The following is a 17,716-nucleotide window of genomic DNA, read 5'->3' as shown; positions in this document are numbered from 1 at the left end:
GCATTGTACAGTTGGAAGTACTCATTGATAAGTTTGCTTTAATGGAGATAATTTTATTTTATTTTTTTCGTTCCTATGTTTGAATAACGTATACTAATTTGAGGACAATTTGGTGCAGGGGGAGTGTTCCATTTTTGTTCTGGTCTTTATCCAAATGTACCAATAAAATATACTAAAACTTTTTTTAAAGATTGCCACTGAGCTATATTGACAATTAAATCAATTTATTATTGGACGAGAGTATAAACTGGTTGGGAATTGGAAAATGGTGAAAATCGAGGAATTAAAAGCTTGGTCAGACTCACTTCATATAACCACTAGCGTAAAACACAGGGCTGTTATTTGATAATAAAATTTTTTGAAATGGGGGATGAAAAAAATGGAGTGTACTTTAAAAGATCTGGCCATAAACGATATTAACGGAAGCATGCAGTTGAGATATTGATGAGGTTTGTCAAGATAATAGTTCAATAAATTAAAAAGTTCTTCTCGTAAAATGAAGATTGCTTTTTGTTTAAAGTTCTTATCGACAGCACATTTCATAAAGTGTTACTGAAGTAAACGAGTTTAAGTAGAAAGTCAAAAGAGTTTCTCGTATGATTAAAAGTATTTTCAATAAAAAAATGGATTAATAAAAATTCGTTATTTCTTGGCAATATCTGTAAACACGATAGATCTTGGATTAAGGATACTGTTTTATATTTAGTTTTATAAACATATATAAAAAATTAAAGAGGAAAACAAATTTTTAGATGAGAATGTTTAATACAAATATTTTGTTGTTCTTTGATAATAATTAATTCCTTTGAATATTTAATATTCTTTGTGTGTGTGTGTTTGTGTAGGTTTTGAACAAAAAGTATGCAGCTGATATTTTGCACGTGGTAGAAACAGATAACGGGAAAGTGTCAAGAGCATAGCAAACGGAAGCAAACAGGTTAGACTGACATTAGGCAGATGGGTGTACACTAAAAGCGAGGATGCTGACGGGAAAGCAAAATGATCATACAGGAGAGATTATAAGAAAATATAATCAATTATATTATTATAAACTCATGTGTGGGGCTGATTCACATTGTTAATTTGTATGCAACATACCATTTGCAATTCATCTTAAATTACTCTTTGTGCAACCTTTCTCTCAATATTTTTTTGCCCTGTTAATTTATAATTAATAAATTTTATAATCAAATTCTTACTATGATAAATAATAATTTTTTACAATCGAGAGTAAAAAATGAAAAATATTCTGCACAACTAGCGTCTTAATTGATATTCGAAATAAAATATAGCAAGTTAGTGGGCCAAGGATGTATCTTTGAGCAATCAATCGATAAACAAACTTGCAATAGAGAATTTCATCTCATCGATGACTGAAGGTCTGCCAAATTTCAAATTTTTATGAAATCGTCTCGACTCTCAATATATTTACCATAATCGAACACAGTCTCAACCACTTTTCCGATATTTTTCAATAATTATACTGAAAATAATCTCTGTTCATTCATCATAGTACTTTGATTCCAATGTTATGAATATTTTGTTACATATCCAATATAATTATTAAGATACTTTGAATAAAGCTAATTCCACGTTAATTTAATTAGCATTGAAAAATTATGCCAGTTATCAGTCGTTCAACAATTATTTGTTATATATATGATTTATTATATAATTCATAATAACTGCTCGTGTCGAAATAGGCCTTTTTAAATGTGATAAAGGGAATCAGGGGAAGAGCAAACTGTCAAAGACCTTCTAAGAAGTTTTTCATCCTATCCGCATGCTTTTCAAATCCTCATGGGACCAAGTTTTCCTGTGGGAATGTTGAAAGGCCATCTTAGCGCGTTTTCGTCGAGCGATTTTGCTCTATTTTCACGCTCCGTCTCAGAAAGGAGGAAGTGGCTAGGAAAAAGGGTGACCTTGTCAATATTTGTCCCGAGATTCCAGAAGTTGGATGATTCAGGAATACCATGATAGCGTGATTATATAGAATTTTTAATTCGCTTCTTCCGAACGATCCTAAATTCCATTCTTGTATACATGCCCGAGTAGAAATTGTACTCGATTATGTGATTATGTTTATCATCGTATAAGAAAATTTAACGTTTTCTTGGTGAAAAATAAAAACCTTTATTTTATTTATTTATTAAAAAAAAAACAGAAAAATAGTTTAGCACCAAGACGTTAAATTTGTGGATCAGTTGGTATATATATAAAGTTTTGGAATATTAAAGTTTTGTGTAAAGTACGGTGACGGTCCTTGGCGATTTGTAATAATAATATTTCTCCATGTGTCCGTTAAGTCGTTTAATTTAGCTGTGTTGTGCGTAACATCTGCCGCGTAACAGCTGCATGCCACGTTTGGCGGTTCCCTATACTATCGTGACAAGCAATTCAAACCATTTTTTGCCTCTGAGCGGCAGACAACCTCAAATTTTTCTGACACTTTTTCACTATTGCATTTCTTTTTCTCCGCGAGTTACGAGAAGATTCATCTTCTTCGCAATACACCTGATAATAACATTACCAATTTTTGTTGAATTATGTTATTTTCTCATCGCAAATAAGTTTCTTTTATTTCAATTTCGTGAAATTGGGACTTGGTTCGTTAATTATAAAACAGAAATTAACGTTAATGTCAAATCGTACTGTGTGTGTGTGTGTGTGTGTGTGTGTGTGTGCACAATTAATTAATAATAATTTTATTAAATTTAAAATTATGGTTTTAGACTTAATAATTTGGTCGAAGTACACAGAAGATTTTCAATCGTTTAAAAAATTAATTACTTGATGGATCCAGGACACACTCTTTTGATATTTTTCACGAATATTCTATAACGAATGATAAATCGTTTATTTTGGTCAATTTAAAGTGGGTTAATCGTCATACGGGTACAAGATTAATTATCTATAGCAGAGTCTACTAGATTATCGAAACTTTACGAGTCAATCTTAACTTTTCACAAAATGCACTTAGTACTTAGTGCATATCGATTAATGTTGCTTCGACAAAGCGATGCTTGGTCAGTTCCGTCCAGTCTTCATCAGCTTCAAATGGTTATGCAAATAGCTCATGGATATATACAGGGTGTGATATTAATTCGTATCACTCCAAAAATCATACATCAGTATTTTGAAGAGAAAACATTTTCAAAATTTAACAACTAACTTTTAAATTACCAAAGATTAAAACTGTTTTTCAATAAATATGTATTTACAAACAGAGATCACTATTGAAAATTAGAACAAATAAAAACACAAATCAATCATCGTAAATCGTGTTATCGAATAATCCTGTTTATTTTATTTCACGCAAAGCGCATTCAATTATTCGCAAACGATGCAAATTTTTCGTTTTTCTTTCGTTATTCACTTTGAAGGCAGAAGGATTTACATTTCAATTTCCAGTTATTCGTGGCTTCGATTTCCAGGGGACGGAAATGAGAATGGATTTTCGCAGGACACATTAATGAACCACAAAGCAAGTTTAATTAACGAGTGGAATGGCGAGTAGTACACCATTTACGTGAGAACTACGAGTATAATAGGTCGAAACATGAATGGAATTGTTTATTGAAGAATAAAGTCCTGCCCTGGAGCGATCGCAGTTAATGGCAATGGGGATGTAGATTCAGAATTGCTAAATGTATATATAATTTGACATTTTGGCGGATTATCTTACCTCCCTCCTCTAATCCAACACGTCTAGGTGTTTCAGATATGTCCGACTATTAATTCAAAACTGACACTATCTACTGCCGAAGAACCAGTTAATAAGGGTAATGCTTGTGTTGTATTGCACCCCCTTCCCCTTCCTCACTATATCCTTAATCGATATCTCGATAATGACTTCCTCGTTACACGTGACACTTTGAAATAAAAAAATCAGGTACCCACCCACTTCGTGGATATTATCTGTACGTATATAAATCAAATGATTTAATAACAAGCCCCAATTACATTATTATTATTTTCTAAGATGAGAGCCCATTTATTTACTTCCTGAGAACACAGCTGTAAAACAAGTACTTTCTTACATTCTTTTTACAGTGGTCAACGTCAATTTCGAATAAGTAGCTGGAGTTTCAGAAAATTTCCTTTGTCGTTGGAAAAATAAGGTTTCCATTGAAGCGGTTTGATAAGAAGTGAACTGTAAAGAGAGTTAAGAATGCTGCTGGGAAAGCTGATTTATTTCAATATTTTTATTGAAAGTTGATGTTTATTAAAAACTCAATGCAGTGCAGGTCACATACTTTTTTACGAATTTAGGCGATATGAAACGAAGGTTCTTAAAGGAGCGTTTATATAGTTTGGGTTTTGATTAGTTTTAGAGTGAGATTGGCGCAAGAGGAAATACATTTCATACGAATAGGGTGCCAATTTCTATGGTCAAAGTGGGAGAATGGTGCTCCAGTCTCTTTTGACATTTTCAGTCGGAATTAATATTTTATTGTTAATAAAGGAAATGGCAGAAATTATAGTTTCGATTGTAAATTTGGTTTAGATTGCAGTATACATATATAGTATACTATAAATAAGTCAAACGCCCGGCAAGTAACTTTTCGGACTGATTTCTTTTTCTTTTAAATGAAAATTTAAATAAATTTTTATTGACGAAAGTGTAATTACATTTTATTTATTTTTGAAATATTTTTTATATTAATCAAGTCAATTATTTGTCGAATTTATCTGTTGCCATTTCAATTCTTTGTGTTGTTAAGTGTTGGAGATTGGAAGTGTGTTGGTGTGAGCCGTTCCGGATTTTCGGTCCGTCTCGGGTAGTATAGATAATGGCACAAAGGTATTTTTACCCAAGTGTATTTTGGCACAAGGGTATTTTGACCCAAAAGGATTTTGTCCCAAAAAACGGCAATGTTCAGATTATTGAACGCCGAAATTGTAATGTTGGGTAATCGTCGGTAACATTACAATCTCAGCGTTCAATGATCTGAACATTGCCGTTTTTCGGGACAAAATCCTTTTGGGTCAAAATACCCTTGTGCCAAAATACACTTGGGTAAAAATACCTTTGTGCCATTATCTATACTACCCGCCTCGCTCTAGCGCACTCTCCATCTTTATTCCACACTCCCTACTTTGGCACACCGCCGCTAGATGGCCATCTCGCGAATGTTTCTCGCTAGTCAAATTTTGTCCCAAAGAATTTAAGAGCCAGTTGCACCAACAATTTAAATAAAGCTTAATTCGTTAATCTCTGGTTAAACAATAATTTCCGTTACATAAACTATGCTATTTTAAACAGAGTTTAAGTTAAGTCAGGTTAGTGTAACTGGTCCTAACCTCTCGGCCCTCCAGGCTCGACAAAGCCGAGAGATCAAAACCTGGCGCGGCTCGCGACTGACATACAGTTTCGGCCATTAATCTTGCGTCAGGCGAGGGGAAGTAGAAATTAAAGGGGTGAAGGGATATCTAGGGAGTTTGTCCGTAGCTGTCAAATGGCGCGATTAACCCTCAATTATGGATTGTAAACAAAAGTAATATTTTCGGAAAACGATTGCGGAAAAGAAGGAAGAATTTTAATACATAACAGAGAAGAAGAAATATATCAAATGAGTATAAATTAATAAAAAAAATGAAAATTATTGTGAATTTTTAAGAAAATATACTTTGTGGCTATTTTATTTTTGTTACAGGTGAAATCCTGTTATGATGGCTTTCTATTAAGGAAAAAAGTTCTTATAAACAAATAAGTGCAAAAGCATTAAGATATGAAGTATTTCTGTGTGGCCCAGTCATTTCGATAATTGTGACTTAATGTTATGATAGTGAATGTGTAAGCGATTAGTGTATATACAACAAACTCTTATTGTAAATTTAATAATCTTGTATGACAATGTTTTAATTGCTATTATTTTAAATTAAAGCTAGTTTAATTAACATATTATTTTTATTTCATCCCTTTCACAAAATTCTAAACACACATGGTAATTACCTATTCTTGTAGTAGTCATATATTCGTTAAATTACTTACAGAATTACAGCTGTTTATATTTGTAAAGCATAGCTGTTTGTTGCAATGATTTTTATTATTCAATGTGAGACAAATTGCATTGGGTTTAGGCAAATGTCTTATTGATCCGCCACATCCTTCCATATCTTATGTAATATTTATTTGCCTTGTTAGTTCTTTCTTTTAGTTTTCAAAATATACCAATATTTTTTTGCTATTTTTATATACACTCAGATATGGCTATTCTATTGAATAATTAATCTTATAAATGTCAAGATGATTGGTAAACCATTGTTCTATTAAATTTGAAGAATGAACACTTGAATTATTTTACTTATAATGTTTGGCATCTCTTCCATAGGATTTATATTTGAGAGGATGTTGTTCTCCAGTACATTTAAGTATACTGCTGAAATCATCTTGCTTTTAGCTTCAAATAATTCACATTTGGATATCCTTCCTCAATATATAATACATATTTTGTTAGTCCTATTTGTTTGTGAAATTTATCTGTTCTAAAACCTTAATTAATCCAGTTACTAGATATATAAAATATCATTTGCAAAGAATTGATATCTTTCTATCAATCTTAACAATATCATAATAGATGAAATGAAATAAGTATTCTATATTCAAAATGGATATCCATGCGTGTAGTTGGAAAACTATTTGAAGCTGAAAACAAGATGAACTCAGGAGTAGTATTGTCAGATCTGTGTGTATGTATAAATGAATAAAAAATTAATGTTATATGTTGTAGACTAGAAGAAAATAGTGTAACAGAGCCAAATAAATGTCGCATAAGATATGGAAGGATGTGGCGGATAAATAAGACATTTACCTAAACCCAATGCAATTTTTCTCACATTGAATAATAAAAATCATTGCAACAAAAAGCTATGCTTTACAAATATAAAACAGTTGTAATTTTGTAAGTATTTTAACGAATATATGACTACTACAAGAATAGGTAATTACCATGTGTGTTTAGAATTTTGAGAAAGGGATGAAATAAAAATAATATGTTAATTAAACTAGCTTTAATTTAAAATAATAGCAATTAAAACTGTCATACAAGATTATTAAATTTACAATAAGAGTTTGTTGTATATACACTAATCGCTTACACATTCACTATTATAACATTAAGTCACAATTATCGAAATGACTGGGCCACAAAGAAATGCTTCATATCTTAATGCTTTTGCACTTATTTGTTTATAAGAACTTTTTTCCTTAATAGAAAGCCATCATAACAGGATTTCACCTGTAACAAAAATAAAAAAACCACAAAGTATATTTTCTTAAAAATTCACAATAATTTTCATTTTTTTTATTAATTTATACTCATCTGATATATTTCTTCTTCTCTGTTATGTATTAAAATTCTTCCTTCTTTTCCGCAATCGTTTTCCGAAAACATTACTTTTGTTTACAATCCAAAATTAAGGGTTAATCGCGCCATTTGACAGCTACGGACAAACTCCCTAGATATCCCTTCACCCCTCTAATTTCTACTTCCCCTCGCCTGACGCAAGATTAATGGCCGAAACTGTACTTCCAATCTCCAACAGTAAATAAAAATTTCACTGATTATACAATGTTTTTGATTATATATTAGATTTTTAAAACAATTTTTCTCAAATTTTTAGGTATGAGAACGAAGACTATTTTATTCGCTAAGTAAACGCTAGGGACTTGTGAAAAGCTGTTTTACACACACAATATCAGATTAAAACTGAATCTCCTTACATACTGTACAAAGATAATTGTAATCGTAAATCAAATCCAACAAAAAACAAGCTTCGCTTATAAAAAAAAGTGGTAAGTACATAAATCATCTAACATAATTAATATAGTAAAATAAAATATTTCAATTAAAAAAATTAGTGACATCCAAATGTTATAGGCAAGTATATATTTTTACCATGGTAAAAGTTAAAATTTCAAAAAAAAAAAAAATAGTAATACAAAAGTTACTTGCGTCGGGCCCGTAATGTTCATGTGCAAGTCGCTATCTTGCAATATATGTAGTGCCTCGACGGCGGTATAGATAGACACGTCTTTACCTACCTTTATATGTACCTGCCGTCGAAACACACTACCGTGTCTCTTCATAAACGTTCAGAGACTACATCTAATTCGTTGACCAAGCGTTTAAAAATAAATTCTAAAGAAATTCTAAAGTTTATAAAATTTTTGTACTCATCTCATCCATCTTATCTTTGCTATCGTCATAAAAATCAGTTTAAGGAATATCCAGATTTAAAAAAATGGTACACCCTATATACAATGAGGTTATAATGGATAAAATGTTTAACTCGGTCAATATTCTCATAACAAATTAAATTACGTGTCAAGTGAAATTGGATAATCTAGATAACATTAGGAATATAGGTGTATTGGCTTTAACACTCAATATCTAATCAAGTGAGTTTAAAGATTTTTATTTTTTAAATTATAGGTAACATTGGGTTTAATTTTCTCAGAAGTAGCTTTCCTAAAGGTGACTTTGCAGCATTTTCACTCTACACGAGTAGCAGTGATGACTCAATTACCTTGAGTGAATTGAAGCTATTCTTTTTTTAGTCGGCCGGTTTCTGATGTCAAATATTTACGACCTTTAATATGAAATTATTAAAGATTAAAGTCCCTTCTTCACTAATTGTTCAAATACATTAATTACCAAACGGTTGAAATTGTATATTTAAATCATTTATATATATTATATACAGAATCCACAAAAGAATAAAATTGCAATAAAAGTGACACAGCAAATAATATTAATTCAAATAAAGATAATCAGATAACTTTATTTATTTTTGATGATGAAAATGAACGAAAAAATCTCCCTTCGTTTGGAATTGTAAAAATCAACGAAATAAAACAAAATACTAACCACACAGAAAACTTTGTATAAAATGAGAAACATAATTAATCTAAACAAGTCGAAAGTAATTTTTCAGCAAGTAAAAAATTATATTTTCCCACAGCACGTCTAAACTTTTAAAAACGATTCAAATTAGTCCAGCGATTTTTTGTGCTCTTAACAATCGTTCCGAATGTTTCATATTTTTCTCCGACACCACGCGACATTCTCTTTGAAATAATTTCAAAGATAACAGTCAGCGGCTTGCTAAAACACACTCGCATTTTTAAGCAGCTCCCTTGAGTTATTTGTCTCTGCCCTCCCCCCTTCTTACCCCAACACACATTTCATTCCATCACGTCGGAAGAAAGAATCCAACTTAACGTATTCTACAAGTTAAGTGCTGGGAAAATTAATATCTCGGAAGTGGTAGCTTTTTATTTCTGAGTAGGATGAAAAGGATGGTCTTTATAATTCGAGTATAATTCTGCGAATCAGAAGATCTCAGAATCACTTTGAACGTCATCTAGTGCCACTCAGAGGTTCCTACTGTGTGGAAGAATCAAATATCGAAGGAATAAAAAGTGCATCCAGAATTTCTCACACGTGTAATTTATCGTATCTGTGAGTGACTTCAGTTTCCAGAAAGACGTTAAACTACATTTGTGAGAGAGTATATACGTACGTTGATTCCATTTTGCTTTCGCTAAGCCACATTCGCCTTTCTATCATCTCACTTTATTCACGACAGTGATAAAGCATCTTGGCACCTAATTTGGCAGCACCAAAACTAACCGAGACTGGCATCGATTTTCACTCGTAATACTCTTTAAATTTTTCTCCAAAAAATCCAACTTTGACTGTTTTTATTTTAGAATTGATTTGGAGTTTGATTTTTTTATTGCACTACCAAGCTGGAGAATTGAAATAAGACAAAAATATGTTTTCTTGATTTTATTTATTGCACTAGTGCAGCAAAGTACCTAAGCAGGACAGACCTTTATTCATAATGTGGAAGAGTGCAGACGTGTGGATTGTAGATTATGGGAAAAAGTAGAGTAGATAATGAACGTAATTGGAAAATTTGGAGCTTAGTATCGTGAATTTCTTTGAATATTAATTTTCGGAGACGGTATGAAGTAGCACGAGAACTTAATAACTAGGAATCGATCGGTGTACATGGAGGAAGAGAGAACGCATACACAATCATTCGACTTGGAACATTTATATTCAGAGATTTAACCTTTAGACTGTTGGCATTTTTCTTCAAAATAATGGTTCTTTTTTCTCAAAGATTTGTCAATATTAATAACATACGCAGTTAATACATTATCGAGATTACTGCAAAGCCACTGTAGTGGCTTTACCGGCAGCTTAAAGATTAAAGAGTTTCAAACCAATTTATAAGATTGATTTCTTTTATTGATAAACAACAAAACTTTTTACCATCGTCTTGATCTTGTAAATGGGATAATATTTATAATTCCTACAAGGACAATATTCTTAAAGAGTATATAGTGAAAAAAAGAGGAATTTCAAAAATGAACAGATTGGATGCTAGCATGGTTATTTTTTCATTACATCTACGTAAATTGTTGAAATATTTTCTGTAACAGACAAGTTAGGGTGTCTATAATCATGATTAATGAATTTATCTTACCGAGACCAGCGCGGCGACCCCCGCGGCGCCAGCGCCAAATTGAGTGCCCGGCACTGGGGCCCCCATGGTATTCAACGTGTTAATGAAGACTGCTGCACCAAACTATACAGTACCAAGCAGGAAATGTTGTATTACGAACTCATTAAAGATAAACATATCGTGGTTATCTTCAATTATACATGATGGACCATCTTGAGTCAATTGCATATCAACAATAACAATATATATTTGGACTGACACCAAAAAACACTAAAATTATTTTGACGTAGCAGTGGTACAGTTTTTTTTTTATAAATAATCAATTAATATTGTATTAATTACACTGAAGACACATCTGCTAATGATCCAGAATCTTCCACTGTTCTATACTTTTTCTTCACTATAATTTTGTGATGAAGAAATATAGCAACGCTAAACTTTATTAAAATTTGATTAAACCGAAACGTTACTACGTCGCACATTTCTTAATCGTTCATTTTTACACTTTCAATACATTTGTAGCATTCAGCTAGAACGATTAAAAAAAAAACAGCTACGAAGGTGATAAAGAAATATTCAAAATTATTTGTCAATCACGTACAATAGTGTTTTTTCAAATCAACCAATCATAGCTAGTATTTTGGTAACAGCTATCAAGTTATGCTATCCTGCAGAATTCTACCTACGTACTATTCGCTTTTCCATTTTAAGCCATGATTTACATTATTGTGTCAACAGAGCGTGACGTCACATTATGCGCAGACGTATCGGTTGCACAAGTCCAGCTGATGTTACGTGACGTCTCTGACGGTCCTTTGACGAGTGGCATAAATCGGCTAAATCCTCTCTTTCTATTTCTTTTCTATCGTATAGTTTTTTCAATGAAAAATATTTGACAGAAGTGGAAAACTAACGGGATACGAGTAACACGACTCGGGATGAAAGTAAATTGGAAGGATTTTTACGTTTGCGCCTGCAACCGGAGTTAAAGTTCAAATGGAGCTTGTGTGGCTGAATTGGGAGCTGGAACGAGACGTGTGTGTACAATAAGGAGAAGGTTTTATCTCGTTGTTGGCTCGATTAAACTAATTGCTTCGCTTTGTTTGCGCGTCTATATTTCATCCCCTGCAATATCTTGCCTCCCCCTTTCTCTTTCACACCTTTATTCTTGATCAATAAAAATTAACCCTTTATGTACACAAGCTAGTGCTATTTTTTGGTATTACACAAATAATACAGTTTTCTCACAGGTATTATTTTCTAAACTCGACTACTCTCTAATGTAGACATAGATTATTATTTTAAAGGTAATTTATTTCCAGAATTACTAAAAAGTGAGAATTATCTTAAAATTTAATAAAAACGTAAGATTTTTTTTGCAGTTTTAAATAAATGAAAATAATTTCTCGAGGATTAGCAGAAATCATAATATTAGTTATTTATAAACAAAGATTGATAAATTGGGAAAATGTTGTTGTTTATATTCGGTTAAAGCGATTCTTACATTCAGAAGATAATGTATTTATGTCTATTAGGATAGAATATATAGGTTAAATCGTTGGGATTTCAATAAAATTGTTGCAGGGTTGAGCAAAGCTAACGCTGACCGAGCTGTATAAATTTGCGATTAAGTCGCGTGACTGAAACACACTTAATTATCAAAATTGGTATTAGCGTGGCAATGATAGCCAGCCTCGCACACAATACACTAGCCTAATAACTTTACGCTAAACGATCATGCATTATGTAGTACACTGGGGCCAATTGAAAAACATGACTTTAAGCAAAAATGCGATTTTTAAACAAACTGTAAACAAATCAAAACACGAACGATTTATCGGTAAAATTGAAAAAAAAATTACACAGTTTTACTCGTGGGACTCATTTGGTAATTTTCCACCCATAATCCATTTGTAAGATGCAATGGTAACGATGACACGGAATATATTATTCACTCGAAAAAAATTAATTTTTTAACGACACTATGCGTGCGGATTTTTTAAACCCGCACTTTTACACTAGTGATATCGCCCACTGTAACGAAGAAAACCAATACTGTTGATCACTGAAATTCTATTAATTGATTTAATTGTTGATTGAGCTCTAAAGTAAAATTAACGAAACTTGTATGAGAGCCACACAACCCTAACGCGACAAACACTGAACCCTGACAATATTTGCGAGTTTCTCCATTATTACACCGTTTCGCGAAAGATTATCGATTGAAAGCGCGAATTTCGGTGAAATTGTTGAGAAATAGCGATCGAATTGCACATATCCGCGCGATGAAAAGCGAGAACTCGGTCCACTTTCCCTCGCGAGTGAAAATGAAAAAAAAGCTCACAATAACCTTTTTGCAAAATAAAAAAAATGGCGGAGCTATCGGGACCGGAGAACGTGGTCGAACAAATCCGGAACTGATGCACAACGCTTCTCAACTCGCGGCCTTGTGTAACTCGATCGCAATTTTTCAACAATCTTGTCGAAATTCGCGCTTTCGTCAATCTTTTGCAAAACGGTATAATGAATGGAGAAACTCGCAAATATATTGTCAGTGCTCAGTGTTTGTCGCGTTATAGTGTTGTGTGACTCTCTTGCGAATTTGTTAATTTTACTTTAAAGCTCGATCGACTATTAAATTAATTCAATAGAATTTCAGTGATTGACATTGATGGTTTTCTTTGTTACAGTGGGCGATATCACTTTGGTGTAAAAGTGCGCGTTTCGCATCGCGTAGTACCGATGAAAATTCCGCGTCGTTTAGTGATGTTGACAAAATCGGCGTCGCGTAGTGCAGTTTAAAAGCTAATCTCTCGCGAGTGAAAAATATCGTCAGTGTCATCCTCGACATCGCCATCGCATCTTAGGAAATTTACCGAATGAGTGCGTCTCACGAGTAAAACGGTGGATTTTTTTTTTTATTAAAGCGGAACAAATAAATAATATTTTGATAATTTTTTGAAAATAATAACAGAAATGCATTAATTGGATTAATAATATTTTAAATATTCGATGGTATTGTAAAAAAATTATCATTTTGTTGAAGAATTTTTAAGAATAAATTCACAAATCCTATATATATATATATATATGGCATTATTCAGAATATCTTGTAAAATAAGAAAATCGCGAGAGTTAGAACGCGGTAAAATTGCACTAGGGAAATTTCGAGTATGACAATACGCTTTTTGTCTTTACTTTGGGATGCCGGCTGCTTGAAACGAGGCAAGTACGTGCGAATGGCGCAACTTTTGTTTTAAATTCACAGAAAACTTGACAGTTTTGCGTCGCTCGACTCATGCTTGATGAAATTAATGAAATTAATTGGACTTGCCTACCCACATCCTTATATATATTCTATTAAGATTTCACTTGTGAAAATTTGGTTATAACATTGGGGAAGAAGGAATGTGCTGCTAATGATTTGTCAGGCGACTTTTAATAATTATAGGTTTTCGTGGCTAATAATGCTTTTCATTTTAGTTTAATTTATAATTTATAGATGTTGTTTGAAGAAAAAAAAGCAATATAAACTAAAAAGTTTATATTTATGTAAAAATCATAGTTTCACAATTTGAGAAACCATAAAATATAAACGTAAGAAAATTGTTTTTTTAACCCACCTATATATGAGCAATTCCACCAATTCGGGAACTGGTTAAACCGACGCACATCCCAAATTTTTTTGATATTCTCAGATCTTGTACTCTTTATCGAAAAATGATTCTCTAATTTTTTTCAGAATTTTTTATCCATTATTTACGACGTGGTTATATTGGAAAGTTTTTAATTTTAACTACGTCCTATCTTTTAATTAATTTTCTATACTTTTTCAAATAACTTAATAAATTTTTTTCACACATGATTTCAATGTAAAAAAATGTTACCTTTCCAGTGGAATAATTGCTTTTCTAGTAACATCACTTTACACCGAAGAAATTAGCGTTTAAAGTATAAAAATCAATTTTTCAGGAAATGCGTATTTTTTTTGTAAAGTTGAGAAAATTTCACGTGGAACCTGTAACTTTTAAAATGGGATTCCTATTAAAAATCGTTGAATCGATAATAATAAAATAAAAAAAAAAGAAATAATAAATAGTTTACCGCTAGTATTATGGACTATCTCGATTCTTAGGGATGTTTTTTCCAAGTATGACACTAGAGCCTGTAATATTTATTCGAAATGACTTAATTTTATTACTGTAAGTGCCGGTGTCTTTGAGTAAAAGTCGAGATTACGTAGGAGTACCAATCTATATTTTTTGTTCCCCAACCCTAAATATATTTTTGTTTTGAAAGTTTAAAGTTTAAAATTTGTAGGTTTGAAGTTGATTTAAAAATAAAAAATTATATACAGAGTAAAAAAAACACATTGGGGGAGCTATTACTACAATTAAAACAATTTAATCTGGTACTCCTACGTAATCCTGACTTTTACGCAAAGATACCGGCACTTACAGTAATAAAATTAAGTCATTTCGAATAAATATTACAGGCTCTAGGTCATACTTGGAAAAAACGTCCCTAAGAATCGAGATAGTCCATAATACTAGCGGTAAATTATTTATTATTTCTTTTTTTTTATTTTATTATTATCGATTCGACGAGTTTTAATAGGAATCCCATTTTGAAAGTTACAGGTTCCATGTGAAATTTTCTCAACTTTACAAAAAAAATACGCATTTCCTGAAAAATTGATTTTTATACTTTAAACTCTAATTTCTTCGGTATAAAGTGATGTTACTAGAAAAACAATTATTCCACTAGAAACGTAAGATTTTTTTACATGGAAATCATTTGTGAAAAAAATTTATTAAGTTATTTGAAAAAGTATAGAAAATTAATTAAAAGATAGGACGTACTTAAAATTAAAAACTTTCCAATATAACCACGTCGTAAATAATGGATAACAAATTCTGAAAAAAATTAGAGAATCATTTTTCGATAAAGAGTAAAAGATCTGAGAATATTAAAAAAATCTGGGATGTGCGTCGGTTTAACCAGTTACCGCATTGGTGGAATTGCACATATATACAATTGAGACTGGCCAAAGTTTGTAAACACATAACACGACTTATAAAAGTTGTAGCTTCGAGACTTTCGCGCGGGATAAAGTAACATCACTATACTATATATATATGATCATACAATAAAAAATTATCATGCGATGTATTTCATTGGATAAAATTGAAATTAGCCTGAGATTAACGCAAAAAGTTTCCAAATCCGTCATATTACACAAGTGTATTAATTTATCAAAAATGTTACGACTTAATTTGTGCGAAGAAGTTTGATGTGCAATGTCTTTGCACTGTATTATGGGGGTTGAAAGGGTGAATGTGAGATGCCCAGTTCGACAAGTAAGGAAATCATATCATAAAATGACGAACGGTACCGGAAGACCACAAAAGCAGCAAATGACAGTTTTGTAACAATGAAATGTTTTCACTTTCACAATTGTTTCATTTCCTCTCTCGCTTTGACGAGTTTAGAATAAGAAGCGACCCAGTTCTCGTTACGATAAATATTTTCATTGGACCACGATGAAGGCTGGTATTCATCTGAATATATTATCGAACCTGCAGAATTCTCTGTATGCTTTGATAATACGAAAGAATTGTGTATATATATATATATATATATATATATATACAGTACATATGCTAATGGATTGCTTATCAAAACACTATAAAATGTCCCATACCCCTGATTGATCTCCCACCACTTTTTTTCAGTATTTCGACCACTGTCAAAGATTTCCATTTCAAAGGGGAAACCAAATTTGTTTTGCTTCGTTTCCATACTGCTTTGGCCTTGGAACAAAATTCAACGCACTGCCCTGCACAGTTAAATCGATGGCTCAATTCACTAATTAAATTAGAATTAGAAAATTACATTTTCAACCGCAATTCTATTATGACTTCTATAGGGTGTTTAATTAACTCGCCCCTAATTGATCAATTTTATTGTTCCAATGATTTTAATATTTCACGTAGGCGTACTTCATTATTTACAAAACGTAAAAGCAAGTTTCTCACTTTCAAGAATAAAATACTTTTTTCCCCAGTTCTTAAATAAAGTTATTATTTTAAAAATTTCAAACCAACAATTTATTATTTTAAATGATTTTGTATTGAATAGTAAACAAAGAGGATCATATGTGAATTTTATTTTCAATTTGTATATTCCTTATGAAATGTTTGGTTTAATAATTAATAAACTAATGGGAAACCCTTAGAGGTTACTTGTTTGATTTTTGTTATTGGCACGTATACTTTATTGCAATTCTAATGCTTCTTGCACACTTGGATCTTTATAATTATTTTTTGGTGAAACTATCATAGTTAATTTACGCAGCTTTCAATTCTTATAAGCTTTCTTCCTTCTCGTTACACAATGCTACGTAATTCTCTCTGTTGAAATGCTAACTAGATACCAAGTACAAATTCAATTATTATGTTGAAACAAAGCCTTCGTTAGTATCATGGAATTCTATGGAAAACCTTGCACCAGATTTTCTTCCAAATTACATTTTTCTACTCGATTTTTCTTGACACTATGCAAGGTGACGATCGAAACGATTTACTTTTTCATCAATCGAATCAATCTTATGGAATTAATTAAAATTATTACTGGAAGAGTATTTTGACTGAAGTTTAGTGTTTTTAATACTGTTTTAAAGAAAGTTTTTCAGGAATTTACGAGTTTCTTATCAGAGTGTTTACATAAAAGCTATAAATTTAAAGGAAAGTGAGGAATTTAAAAATTTAGTCTGGAAAGAGAAGTTTGGGAAGTTGGTGGTAAATTCAGAAATAAATTAATAGAAATTGAGTTCCGAATCGTGACTCGCACATAAAACTGTGCTTTTCTGTAGAATGGCACGCGATATATCGTGCACTTCCACCAAAACATTATCCATGAAACTCCAACTGATCATAAACCTTAATTATCGCCTCTATTTCGATGATTTTCCTAAACTTTGCTTCCCAAGCATGCAACTTTGGAAAATTAAATTTTCCACTCACTTATAGTCCCCTGTCATTTCTGAATTAATTTTTTAATAGTCAAATAATTTAAAATTATAAGAAGATGACCGCGAATATGAGTATATGTATATGCATACAAAGTTGTAGAGTACGATCGAATAAAATATTCCATCATCGTGTTTAATTCGTCATTTTAAATTTTCTAATGTTTATATAAAATTCAAATTCAGAAACTTCAAGAACCATAA

General features: G+C 31.7%; 1 protein-coding gene across 3 annotated transcripts in view; it reads right to left on the bottom strand.

Moving 5' to 3' along the window:
• Positions 1-17,716, bottom strand: part of RYa-R (RYamide receptor) — a 41,819-nt gene that overhangs the window by 19,128 nt on the left and 4,975 nt on the right. Inside the window, exon 1 of one of the 3 annotated variants that reach the window (XM_066725693.1) lies at positions 10,504-11,134. The exons of the other annotated variants lie outside the window; for them this stretch is intronic. The gene's annotated coding sequence lies outside the window, so the exon portion shown is untranslated. Of the gene's footprint in view, positions 1-10,503; positions 11,135-17,716 lie in introns of those variants that run through there. 3 annotated transcript variants of the gene reach the window in all.

This window comes from Prorops nasuta, unplaced genomic scaffold, assembly GCF_024137725.1.
Source record: "Prorops nasuta isolate Cenicafe-Biocafe unplaced genomic scaffold, Cenicafe_Pnas_1.2 PNAS00004, whole genome shotgun sequence".
Lineage (NCBI taxonomy): Eukaryota > Metazoa > Arthropoda > Insecta > Hymenoptera > Bethylidae > Prorops > Prorops nasuta.
The sequence above is the reverse complement of the archived record's forward strand: the minus strand, read 5'-3'. Positions and strand labels throughout refer to the sequence as shown.